Consider the following 14382-nt stretch of genomic DNA (forward strand, 5'->3'; position numbering starts at 1 on the left):
AGAGGTGACATAATCATTCTTAACACTTCTGGACATTGCACAAAGCTACTGAAAGTTAATGGAACAAAGAAATCCATTAAACATAGCAAAACAGGCAATGCGAAATAAAAGGCAGAATCTATCAAAACAGAACAGTCCGTAAAGACGAATTTTTCTGGGGCACTTAACTTGCTCAGATGAAAAATCTCAAATTGAATGAAAGTTGCGTACATATCTGAGGATCACGCACGTAAATTGGCAGATTTTTATGAGTTACGTACAGACGGGGCTGCTCAATTTCGTGACAGTAAGAAATCTATTTCTGCGCAGTAATCCAAATCTAGTATCAACCCTACTATCAAAAACTTTACTTGGCACAACAATGCAATAAAATAAAGATAAGGAGATGTTGCTACAGTAGTAACAACTTCCAAGACTCAAATATAAAACAAAAGTGCAGAAGTAAAATAATGGGTTGTCTCCCATAAGCGCTTTTCTTTAACGCCTTTCAGCTAGGCGCGGAAAGTGTGAATCAAGTATTATCGAGAGATGAAGCATCAACATCATAATTTGTTCTAATAATAGAATCAAAAGGTAACTTCATTCTCTTTCTAGGGAAGTGTTCCATACCTTTCTTAAGAGTAAATTGATACTTAATATTCCCTTCCTTCATATCAATAATAGCACCAACAGTTCGAAGAAAAGGTCTTCCCAAAATAATGGGACAAGATGCATTGCATTCAATATCCAAAACAACAAAATCAACGGGGACAAGGTTATTGTTAACCGTAATGCGAACATTATCAATCCTCCCCAAAGGTTTCCTTGTAGAATTATCAGCAAGATTAACATCCAAATAAGAATTTTTCAATGGTGGCAAGTCAAGCATATTATAGATTTTCTTAGGCATAACAGAAATACTTGCACCAAGATCACATAAAGCATTACAATCAAAATAATTGACCTTCATCTTAATGATGGGCTCCCAACCATCTTCCAACTTCCAAGGAATAGAAGTTTCAAGTTTTAATTTCTCCTCTCTAGCTTTAATGAGAGCATGTGTAATATGTTTTGTAAAGGCTAAATTTATAGCACTAGCATTAGGACTTCTAGCAAGTTTTTGTAAGAAATTTATAACTTCAGAGATATGACAATCATCAAAATCTAAACCATTATGATCTACAGCAATGGGATCATTGTCCCCAATATTTTGAAAAATTTCAGCAGTTTTATCACAAGCAGTTTCAAGTAGTTTTAGTCAGTTTCGAGCAGCTTTGCACGCTTTGCACTAGGAGTAGAAATATTACCAACACCAATTATTTTACCATTGATAGTAGGAGGTTTAGCAACATGTGAATCATCATCATTACTAGTGGTGGTAATAGTCCGAACTTTAGCTACATTATTCTCTTTAGCTAGTTTTTCTTCTTTTTCTTCTCTTTCCCACCTAGCATGCAATTCAGCCATTAATCTAATATTTTCATTAATTCGAACTTGGATGGCGTTTGCTGTAGCAAATGACTTAATATCTTTACCTTCATTAGGCATAACTTTCAATTTTAAAAGATCAACATCAGCAGCAAGACTATCAACCTTAGAAGCAAGAATATCAATTTTACCAAGCTTTTCTTCAACAGATTTGTTAAAAGCAGTTTGTGTACTAATAAATTCTTTAAGCATGGCTTCAAGACCAGAGGGTGTACTCCTATTATTGTTGTAAGAATTACCATAAGAATTACCATAAGAATTACCATAACCATTACCATTATTAGAAGGATATGGCCTATAGTTGTTACCAGAATTATTCCTATAAGCATTGTTGTTGAAATTATTACTTTTAATGAAGTTCACATCAACATTCTCTTCTTGAGCAACCAATGAAGCTAAAGGAACATTATTATGATCAACATTCGATCTACCATTCACAAGCATAGACATAATAGCATCAATCTTATCACTCAAGGAGGAGGTTTCTTCAATAGAATTTACCTTCTTACCTTGTGGAGCCCTTTCCGTGTGCCATTCAGAGTAATTAATCATCATATCATCAATAAGCTTTGTTGCCGCCCCCAAAGTAATGGACATAAAAGTACCTCCAGCAGCTGAATCCAATAGGTTCCGCGAAGAAAAATTCAGTCCTGCATAAAAGGTTTGGATGATCATCCAAGTAGTTAGTCCATGGGTAGGGCAATTCTTTACCAAAGATTTCATTCTTTCCCATGCTTGGGCAACATGTTCATTATCAAATTGCTTAAAATTCATTATGCTACTTCTCAAAGATATAATTTTAGCAGGAGGATAATATCTACCAATGAAAGCATCTTTACATTTAGTCCATGAATCAATACTATTCTTAGGCAAAGATAGCAACCAATCTTTAGCTCTTCCTCTTAAGGAGAAAGGAAATAATTTCAATTTTATAATGTCTCCATCTACATCCTTATAATTTTTCATTTCACAAAGTTCAACAAAATTATTAAGATGGGCAGCAGCATCATCAGAACTAACACCAGAAAATTGCTCTCTCATAACAAGATTTAGTAAAGCAGGTTTAATTTCATAGAATTCTGCTGTAGTAGCAGGTGGAGCAATAGGTGTGCATAGGAAATCATTATTATTTGTGCTTGTGAAGTCACACAACTTAGTATTCTCAGGAGTACCCATTTTAGCAGTAGTAAATAAAGCAAACTAAATTAAGTAAAGTAAAACAAGTAACTAATTTTTTGGTGTTTTTAATATAGAGAACGCAAACAAGACAAATGAAATAAACTAAAGCAACTAAATTTTTTTGTGTTTTTGATATAAAGAACAAACAAAGCAGTAAATAAAATAAAGTAAAGCAAGATAAAAACAAAGTAAAGAGATTGGAAGTGAGAGACTCCCCTTGCAGCGTGTCTTGATCTCCCCGGCAACGGCGCCAGAAATTTAGCTTGATGACGCGTAAAGCAAACGCCCGTTGGGAACCCCAAGTGGAAGGTGTGATGCGTACAGCAACAAGTTGCCCTCAGTAAGAAACCAAGGTTTATCGAACCAGTAGGACTCAAGGGCCACGTGAAGGTCGTTGGTGACGGAGTGTAGTGCGGCACAACACCAGGGATTCCGGCGCCAACGTGGAACCTGCACAACACAATCAAAATACTTTGCCCCAACGTAACAGTGAGGTTGTCAATCTCACCGGCTTACTGTAAACAAAGGATTAAATATATAGTGTGGAAGATGATGTTTGTTTGTGAAGAACAGTAGAGAACAATGATTGCAGTAGATTGTATTCAGATGTAAAAGAATGGACCGGGGTCCACAGTTCACTAGTGGTGTCTCTCCCATAAGATAAATAGCATGTTGGGTGAACAAATTACAGTTGGGCAATTGACAAATAGAGATGCATACATATCATGATGATTACTATGAGATTTAATCAGGGCATTACGACAAAGTACATAGACCGCTATCCAGCATGCATCTATGCCTAAAAAGTCCACCTTCGGGTTAGCATCCGCACCCCTTCCAAAGTATTAAGTTACAAACAACGTGACAATTGCATTAAGTATGGTGCGTAATGTAATCAACACAAATATCCTTAGACAGAGCATTGATATTTTATCCCTAGTGGCAACAACACATCCACAGCCTTAGAACTTTCTGTCACTGTCCCAGATTCAATGGAGGCATGAACCCACTATCGAGCATAAATACCCCCTCTTAGAGTCACAAGTATCAACTTGGCCAGAGTCTCTACTAGCAACGGAGAGCATGCAAGAACATAAACAACATATATATGATAGATTGATAATCAACTTGACATAGTATTCAATATTCATCGGATCCCAACAAACACAACATGTAGCATTACAAATAGATGATCTTGATCATGATATGCAGCTCACAAGATCTAATATGATAGCACAAGAGGAGAAGACAACCATCTAGCTACTGCTATGGACCCATAGTCCAAGGATGAACTACTCACGCATCAATCCGAGGCGGGCATGGTGATGTAGAGCCCTCCGATGATGATTCCCCTCTCTGTCAGGGTGCCTGAGGCGATCTCCTGAATCCCCCGAGATGGGATTGGCGGCGGCGGCGTCTCTGGAAGTATTTCCATATCGTGGCTCTCGGTAATAGGGTTTTCGCGACGGAGAGTTTAAGTAGGCGGAAGGGCAGGGTCGGTGAAGGCACGAGGGCCCCACACCATAGGGTGGCGCGGGCCCCACCCAGGCTGCGCGGCCCTGTGGTTTGAGCGCCTCGTCGCCCCACCTCGTATGCTCTTCGGTCTTCTAGAAGCTCCGTGGAAAAATAAGACCCTGGGCGTTGACTTCGTCCAATTCCGAGAATATTTCCTTTGTAGGATTTCTGAAACCAAAAACAGTAGAAAACGGCAACTGGCTCTTCGGCATCTCGTTAGTAGGTTAGTGCCGGAAAATGCATAATAATGATGTAAAGTGTGTATAAAACATGTGAGTATTGTCATAAAAGTAGCATGGAACATAAGATATTATAGATACGTTTGAGACGTATTAGGTTCCCAACGGACGTGTGCTTCACGCGTTATCAACCACCAAGAGATGTCTTGCGGGAAGGTCCCCACAAATCAGCATGCACATAATCTAGAATCCCTTTAGTGGTATGAACGGAAGCATTGAATTTAACTCGTTTATGCTTACCGAAAATGCAGTGCTCACAGAACTCAAACTTAATTAAATTGCAGCCATCTAGCAGATCTCTCCTGTGCAATTCTGCCATGCCATGTTCACTCATATGTCCAAGACGCATATGCCACAAATTAGTTTTACTAGGTTCATTAAGAATAACAATAACAGCAATACCAGGCAAAGTACAATAGCAGCAATACCAGACAAAGTGCTACCTCTAAGAACATATAATTTTGCAGAATTCATATCACCAATCATGTGAACGAGAGAACCTTTTGATACCTTCAGAACTCCACGAGAACCTGAGTGTTTGTACCCATCAACATCAAGGTTATTGCGAGAGATCAGATTTTTGGCCATGCCAGGTATGTGTCTCACATTTGTCAGAGTGTGTGTCACGCCATCATACATCTTGATCTGAACGGAGCCAATACCCACGATCTAAAGTGGGTTGTTATTCCATATGCACAACATCTCCACTCTGCACAAAATCGTAAGAACTGAACCAGTCTTTGTCACAATAAATATAAAACAAACATGCAGAATCAAGGATGCACTCATCATTACCAGAAACACAACCAGCAAACACAGCTAGGCAATTGCCATTAGAATTATCACTGGAAACAACAACAGCCTTACCATCACCATCAGATTTGTTTTTCGGTTGGTAAGTACCGTTTATTTTCTCTTTGTTTTCAACTTCCAGTAATCATCAATATTGTGCTTAGTTTTCTTACAATACTTGCAGAACTTACCATCTCGTCCCTTGGACTTTGAGCGACCTTTGTGGGTCTTGCTCTTATCTTTGTTGTAGTTGTTGTTTCTGTTCTCGGTCCTGCCTTGGACCTGCAGTGCTTCTGCCTTAGATGACGAACCCTCTGCCTGCACCATAGATTTCATCTTTTCCCTCTACTGGAGGGCCTCATAAATTTCGGCAAGGGTTAGTTCATCACGTTGTATAACAAGGTGCCTCAAAAATTAGCAAAAGAATTAGGCAATGGGACTAACAATATAAGAGTGAGATCCTCATCCTCATAATTTACCTCCATGGACAGCAAATCAGAGACGATCTCTCTAAAGATCGATAGGTGATTCATCATTGACGCACCTTCTTGCAGCTTGTGCTAGAACAACTTTATATTCACGTGCATCTTAGTGGTTAGGTCTTTGGACATGCAGATCGATTCCAGTATCAACCACAGCATCGCTGCAGATTTCTCAGCCAGCACTTCCTGCAAGATATTGATGGATAGATGAAGCTGAATTAAAGAAAAAACCTTACGGTATTTTCTCTTTTCATCGTCGGTTCAAGTATTGGCATCTTTCTTGCCAAATTCATCAAGAGCTTCATCCAGATCAGAAGATTGGGTAAGGATGACCCTCATCTTCACTTGCTACAAAGAAAATCTTGTGGTATAATCCAGCTGTGGTAGATCGAACTTCAAGGAAGACATGTCACAAACCGTAGATTGAAACACGGGCTCTGATACCACTTGTTATAAACGCGACAAGCAAATAACGAAGAACGATAAAAGAAAATGCAGCGGAGACACGAGATTTAACGTGGAAAACCCCTTCCAACACAGAGGGGAAAAAACACAGGCGCCAGCCAGCAAAACCTCTCTATATTGGGAAGTGTTTACAAACGCCGCGGGTTATCTTCTAATCTGATGATTCCTAGCCGGTGGCTTACAAGATGTATATACAAGCCTACCGGCGACGGGCCTCGCTCTGCTCGTCAGAAGTTAACCTCCCTTCAGTATATGAATTTAGATCATAATATAACACTAAACTTGCACTTTAATTAAACATTTGATATTAGGTTGACATCGTAACTAAGTTCGAAACCTACTATGATCTATCGCACTGACATGACAGTGAGTTAGCATCCATTTCACTACGTGGAGAGCAAACATAGGACAAGTTTTAACAAAGGACGTTTTATGTTACTGGTAGCATCTATTAAGAAAGAGCCACAAACACCATACTTTTATTTCAAAGCACATGGGTGCGTTAAAACTCAACATAGAGAAGATGGGCAATATTTCCATCACATCATGATCATTACTACTAGCATACATGTCGACCATACTCTCGCCATCTCGTGCCGAGCATCAGTCGATCACTTCGGCGCCATCGGCATCCCTCGGAACATCTCTCTGCACGCGGAGAACATGGCAACAAGCTGACCCCTCTCCGGCAGGCACTGCTTGACGTGCTCATCCTCGATGTAGGCTTTCGCCCAGCGGGTGAGACCGGGGAACTCCTCGTTGGTGACCAGTGTCACCCCGCAGATCTCCTCGAAGACGCCAGCCAGTGGGCAAGGCCGGCGGCAGCGATGTCCACGAGGCCTATGGTGTCGCCGCCGAAGAAACTGTTCCCGTTCAGTTGCCCCTCCAAAAGCAGCAGGTTACCCTTGGCTTCATTCACAAAGTCATCCTGCACCTTGCCGCCGACGTCGGCGGTCGACCAGAACGCGGACATCCAGAACGGCCTTGCAAACTACAGATCAATGTTCAGCTAACCATTGTACAAGTGTAGAGAATGAGATCCTCTGCTTGGTGGCTTACCTTCTCATCAATGAAGCGAGCCCAGAAGCGGGCCTCGGCCCTCTTGTGGGGGTCGGTGGGGAGTATTGATGGTCCGGCAAAGGCTTCATCAACGTACTCGATGATGACGAGGGACTCGCAGATGGCCGGCCGGTCGCCATGGAGGAGGACGGGGATCATCTTGTGGACAGGGTTGTGCGTGAGCAGCAGGTCACTCTTGTTGCGCAGGTCTTCTAGGACGAGCTCGTAGGGAACTCCCTTAAGCCTCAGGACCACCTCCACACGGTGGCTGAACCCGCTGCCGAATGTGCCGATTAGCTTCACGGCCGGCTCGCCCATTCTTTCTTGCTTGTGATTGAGCGGTGGTGCCAGTGCCCTGGATAATATTTAGGTGGTAATTGAATGGTGATTTGGTTGACTAAACGGCTCGTATTTGTAGTCCCAAAAATGTCTCTCTACGGCTCCTTCCGCAAGAAGATCATTGAGCTTAATTTCCACAAGTTTCTTTTAGGGTTCTTCGATCAGAGAGTCGAATCGTTTTGTCTGCATGACTACTCAGTTATTGCTGCCTCTGAACCCGTAATCTCGAACGTTTAAACAAACTTATCAGGACCTAATCGATGTTTCGTGAGAGTGGACTTTTAGAGCAGGTGTTTGGTGAGCACCCGTATCCAAGATTCGTGCAAATTCTTTTTGTACCCTCTCAAACAATTTTTCATTTTTATATCTCTCACACCACACATTGTTTGAACAAAATAATTTGCAGATCACTTAAACATAACAATTGGAACATGGTAAAAATATTTTGGATTTTTTATTTCATTGTGTATATATATATTTCAAGAATTTATTTTGAATTTTAAACAATTTGAAATTTGAAATTGCACAAAAAAATTCCAAACTATTTTTGTCCCATTCCATTTGTTATTTTTTAGTGACTTGCAAAAAAATCAAATCAAAATATTACATAATTTGAGAGATATAAAAAAGAGAAAGTCAAAAAAAGTGAGGGTGCGTAGAGCGCACGGGCTCTCTCACACTTTTCTCTTCGTTGAATGGAGAATCTCGGGAGTCCGGACCCACGCTTGCTACACCTCCAGTAGACTGCATTGAGAATTTGAGACATCATGGCCAACATTTTATTTTGGCACATATTTGGTTCTTTTATAGGTTGTGGCTAGGGCTTAGTACGACTGACGTTGATTTGGGGTGATTTAGTTCATTGCCCGATGGATTTTTTTTCAACTTAAGGCTCACTTTATTCATTGCTCAACAAAGATAGATAGTCAATTATTTACATGACTTAAAAAACATGGAGATGGATCACCAACCCATAAAAACACTAAATCATAATCAAAGCTAAGTCTAGCTAAATTATGCGACGTCTTATTTTCCTCTCTCGGACAATGCAGAAACAAATTTTACCAATTCGATGTGCAAACTGAACGCAGTTTGGAAGAATCACATCGTAGGGACTCAAAATCTCAATCACACCATTTCATGCATTGGTAAGTTCCAGATTATCTGATTCAGTGAATAAAGTGTTGTCTACCTTGAAAGCGTTTGGTAGCCTGCATTTATTTTTCGGCGCGGTCTTGCAGTACAAAGGTGGGCAGGGTTAGGCAAAAACACGATTTGGGCCTGTTGTGTAGCCCATTTGATTGCATGCATGAGAGGTGGTTGCATGGGTTGTTTACTCTCCCCCACTTTGTTGAATAAAGTGTTGTCTACCTAGAAAGCGTTTGGAAACCTGCATTTATTAGATGACAAGACTTATATTTTGCATAGAACAAAGATAGAATTTGCTAACAATGTTGTTTCCTTCAAATGCAACACACTTGACAGGCTCAATTTTGTGGACAACACACCTCGGGACAACCCACTGCTATGCCGCTGAATGTGGGGTCTTCGATGAAGTCTAGAGCATATTCAATGTTCATGAGGTCCTAACAGACAAGAAATTGCAAAGGAATCAAGTGTAATCGATGCTAAGTCGGAAAATCCAAAATCGGTAACAAACCCAAACCCTAGAATTCAAGGTCTCGAGCTCTCGTCGTCATTCTAGCTCGACATGGCGATTTTGGCACTCGCGCATTCAACTCGAGGAAAAGGAGGCAATACTTTTGACGGGAACGCCACCATCGATGACCAAAGATGAGGGAGCTAGCTGACTCCTACAGAGCGACGAAGGGGGGTATTATAATTATGAAAAGTAAAAGGAAAACGGAAATAAATGTCATAAAAATATTTTATGGAATAAGTTGCATATGTCATTTGTTTAGTTGAGTTTGAAATGTTTTTTGGACCGTTAACTGAAGCCACACTTACATGGTAGACCTTTTTAGCTAAGAACATATTGAACTTTACTTCTTGTCATTTGATTATGAAAAGTCATCGGTATATACACGATGGTGTGAACAAGGTGTGACTACTCGTACAAAGGTACAATAGATAATCTAAAGATTCATGTCAAAGTCTAGTCTTCTTATGTCATCTTTAAGTTATAACATATGAGACATAAAAAGGTTATACAAGCCTTATGATACGAGCAATGGAACTCAACACTATTATGGACAATGATCTTAAGCATGCCATCAAGTATCTATATTTGGAATATACGTGTCGTACCCATGTTGAATCCATGTTTCCTTTCTACAATAAAAATGAAGTTTCTTAAAAGAGCCATCCTAAGACAAAATGTAGGACCAGATTCTCAATACATAAGCTTCATTATGAATCATTTATATCCTACATACAAGTTTGTTCAAGTCTCCATAGTACTTACTCATTTACTATTACGCAACATTATTTTACTGTTATGCATATTGGAGACTAATGTTTAATTTTACTTCATATACAGATTCTGGGGATTTTCCTTTAAGATACCTTTTATTTGTATTACAACCCTACACGACATAAAAACCTTATTTTCTTATTTTTGACTTTTAGGGACTTTCATGAACTCAAAGGGACCTGATATTTTTTCTAGCATTTTTTTATGGAAAACAAAGACCTGGAGCACTTGGGCCTCAGCTGGAGCCGAGGGAGGGCCAAGATGGAGGGCCACAATGCAGCCAGATACCCTTGCTACACATATGGGTCCCATTGCCCCTCGTTACTCTTTTGCCGTCCATCTTTGCATCGATCTCTTCGTCTTGACCTAAAACCATCTATACAAATGGTCCCGATTGCGATGTCACGATGGGAGGAAGCAGAGATAGAAAGCCACGAAAGAGAGAGTCTGTAGTCCACCGTCGGAGAAAGATTGGAGAGGCTACCGCTTCTGGAATCGCCTCCGACCGCCTCATCTTCTTCCTCACCAACATATCCTCCTTGCTCTCCACCGTGAGATGGAAGTAGTAGACCATCTGGACTTGTGGTTTGTCGTGGTAACTTGATCCAATCTCTCTAGGTATGATCATTATTCTAGCCAGTATGAGCTTCCCTAGATGATTACAATGTTGTTGATGTAATTCTTGTCATGGATATTATGGTATGAGATGACATGTGTTATGCATTTTGCCTTTGTGTTGAAACTTTATAGTTTCTTGTATTTTGGAAGCATGTTTATGATATCTATGTATTGGATTATTATTATAAGTCACATAAGTATCTGGCTAATGCTAGTGGTAATGCATTGTCTTCCAACATCACGAGGTATTTGACAACACTAAGTTTAGGATATGGGAGAGATGTGGTATGCGCACAAGAAACAAAAATTTGTTGTGGTGTGTTTTTACATAAAGAAGTCTGATGTATGTAGATGAGGGGTGTAGCAAATTCACGGCACAACCGAGTGATAGAAATGGTACTAGTACCACCAATACCTTTTTCTAGGGGTAAATGGGGGAGTATGACATCGATAAGTGATAATAATCTCACGCTGCGTGACACGAACACACATATCGGAACTTTTTTAACTATGTATTTTAGAACATTTAGCCGCTATAAAAGTCAACCATTAAAGCATGGCAATTATGTACATAATTTATCATCTTGTAGCATGATCACCACGTACCATTGTTTGACACAGAGAGAGAGATCAAGTGAAACCATGAACACAAGTCCATTTTTCCTACAAAAGTAAACATTTGTCTTTTTATCTTGATTTTAGAGGATTGGGACACTTCTATATTTTATTTTTACTTTAAAGCATCAAGTTAAACCACCTTTGTTACATTGTTTTGTTTAGTGCATAGACAACTAGAATTGTGACACTCTAGTTGGAGAGAGTAAATAACTTTTTCTTCTTGCTCTTGCGGTTTGATACCCATATTTCCACATTGAGACATGCTACGGGGAAAACAATGATCTCCAGTTCTTGGGGCTATCACTATGTTATAGTTGGAGGGATATTGTTGAGAAAGAGGCGTGTTCCCTTTCCACGTGTCTTTTCAAAAACAATTTTCCTCGCCATTTTCTACTGTAAAGGAACCTCGTTCAATGAACTCATCTTCAGTTTTCGCAAGGACCTTCTAGAAAAGGGAACCCGTAGGGTTCGCCTTTACCTTGGATAACAACTTGGAGTGCTTATATTTATTTTGGATTAAGTCCTGCCATACACCTTGTTCAGAGAAGAGTTTATAGTCACTTGCTTAGTAAATACCTATTCTTTATCTCAATAACTTGCACTCTAAGTCCGTCTTGACCTTTGGAGAGGCAAATGATTTTTCATTGAGTCAGTCTATTCTTCCTCTTATGGTTATCACATTCCCCAAAAAAAATTATCCAAAGTAATCAAAAAAATTTCATAGCCCTATAAATATTTCAAAGTAGAATAACATGAACATTGATAGGGTAGTTAAAACTAAATTAATTAGCACTGGCCAATCACCGCAAGAATGAAGTTTGCCCACCCAACTTGCGAGCTTCGTCTCAAAATGGCCGTCTATGGCTTTCCATTTACCATTCTTAAGTTTGCATTGACGAATAGGAATTCCAAAATATTTGAATGGGAATGAGCTGGCCTCACAGCCAAAGAGGTTGATGTAATCCTCTTGTACACCTTTTGCTTTACCGAAATGGAATTTCTCTTCTACTTGAGTGTGTGTTTCATAATATCAGTATAACTCTGAGTTTCCGTCCAATGTTGCTATTTGAAGTTGCTTTAACGAGAAACTTAGTAGAATTCGTTTTTGATTTTGAGAATTAACTTGTTTAGCTGCTACTCAATTGGTATTAGAATTAAATTGAAAGTTTCATGTATTTCATCTAATGCCTTTTTTTCATGACTCTCTGTCATTTATGTGGAATTGCCAAATAAAATAAAATCATGATCAACTTCATTTCATTTCTACCAAATGAAGGGGTGTGAAACGAGCCCTTATCAAAATTATTCGGTAAACTTACACATTATTCAGGTGCACTGACAAATCATGTCACGAAAGGTATAGCTTCCAACAAGAGCTCGGTCTTCCGAGGCGTTGTCATACCATAGCCCTCGGCCATATCAAGTTTATCTGGGTTTTCACCGCTAGGAAGCTTCCAATCAAAGTGGTAGAGAAGGCTCGCCAAAGCCATCTCTATGTTTGACACCCCAAACATCATGCCAGGGCACATCCTCCGGCCGGCACCACCAGGGAGGAACCTGAAGTCCGTACCACTGTAGTCCACTATATCACTCTCGAACCTCTCGGGCTTGAAATCACTCGCGTCGGCCCAGCTCTCCTCGCCCTTTCCAATGGCCCACACGTTCACCAATACTGTGGCACCCCGAGGAACATCGTAGCCCATGATCTTGCTCGGTTCCTTGCACAACCTCGGGAGGAGCAATGGCACCGGAGGGTGCAACCTGAAGGTCTCCTTGATGACCATTTTGAGGTATTGGAGCCGGCCATCGATGTCGGCTTCCATCACCTTTGTCTTACCGTGCAGGACTCGTCGGACTTCGGACTGTGCGATGGCCATGATCCGTTGGCTCTTCATAAGCTCCGACATGGCCCAAATTGTTGTCGTTGCGGTTGTCTCAGAGCCCGCCGAGAAAATATCCTGTCAACATGATGTAAATATCAGGAAATCTATTTTTGCTAGTACATACATGAGGATGCGATTGTAGATGTAGGTGGCGGTGAGTTATGATGGCTTACGAACAAGACACCGTTGACATTTTCGTTGGTGAGGGTGATGCCCATCCCACCATCCCTCTGGAAGCGAAGCAGAGTTGTGAGGATGTCTTCCTCTCATGGCCACCAACGTCGGCTTGGGCTGCTTCCAGACTACTCTCCATCGCCCTCTTGTGATCACGGACCATGGCGTCCACGATGGACTGGATCCGCTCGCGCACCTCCAACGCCGCCCTCAGGGTTCCGCCGCCGAGTGCCCGAGCCAGGCGAGACGCCGGGAACAAGTCGGAGAGGTTGAAACCGGACATGATGGCGAGCCCCCTGTCGAGCTCCTCGAGGTACACCGCCCGCTGCTCGCACCGGTCCCCGACGGAGACTCTCATGATAACATCGTTCATCATGACCTTCACCAGCTCACTGACGTTGACCACCACCGGCCCCAAAGCCGGCATGCTGGAGGCGATGGACCGCACGAGCAGCGCCGCCTCCTCCTCCCGGACAGGACGGAACGACCGGACGCGCCCCGGGCTGAGCAGCTCCACCGCGCAGAGCTTCCGCACCGCCTTCCAGTGCCGGCTGTCGTGGCGCGCGAAGGAGATGTTCTGGCCCCCGTAGGTGAAGATGTCCGCGGTGGCGTACACCGGCCGGTCGGCGAACACGGCGTCGTGCACCTTCATCACCTCCCTGGCCGCCTCCGGCGAAGAGAGCACCAGCGTGGGGACATGGCCAAGGCGGATTAGCATCACTGGGCCGTACCGCCGGGCGAGCCTGTGCATGGCCTGGTGCGGCAGGGCACCCAGAAGGAAGTGCATGTGCCCGATCAGCGGCAGCGCCCATGGGCCGGGAGGCAGGTTTAGGTTGCCGGCGCCGCGTCTGAGCTTGAGCTTCAGGCGGAGTACGGTGACTAAAAGGACGAAGAGGAAAGTGTAGCACACGAGTTGTATGGATGTGGTTTCTGCCATTGGAGTAGCTCGATAGGTGGTAGTTGGTCGAGGATTGAAGATTAGCTATATAGTAGAACGGTAACATGGTCAACAAATCGCCACATAGAACGGTAACAAGTCAGCAAATCGACGTGGCCTTTCAGTGAGCTTAATTTAAGAGCTCATGTTTGTATTTTTTTTTCTTTCGATTGACTGCTTG

General features: G+C 41.9%; 2 pseudogenes; both read right to left on the reverse strand.

The window, feature by feature from the left end:
• Positions 1 to 6750: 6750 nt before the first annotated feature.
• LOC124659204 lies at positions 6751 to 7516 on the reverse strand (annotated as a pseudogene).
• A 5034-nt stretch (positions 7517 to 12550) lies between these two features.
• On the reverse strand, positions 12551 to 14201 carry LOC124662341 (annotated as a pseudogene).
• Between the last annotated feature and the right edge of the window lie 181 nt (positions 14202 to 14382).

The sequence above is a fragment of the Lolium rigidum genome, chromosome 6 (assembly GCF_022539505.1).
Source record: "Lolium rigidum isolate FL_2022 chromosome 6, APGP_CSIRO_Lrig_0.1, whole genome shotgun sequence".
Lineage (NCBI taxonomy): Eukaryota > Viridiplantae > Streptophyta > Magnoliopsida > Poales > Poaceae > Lolium > Lolium rigidum.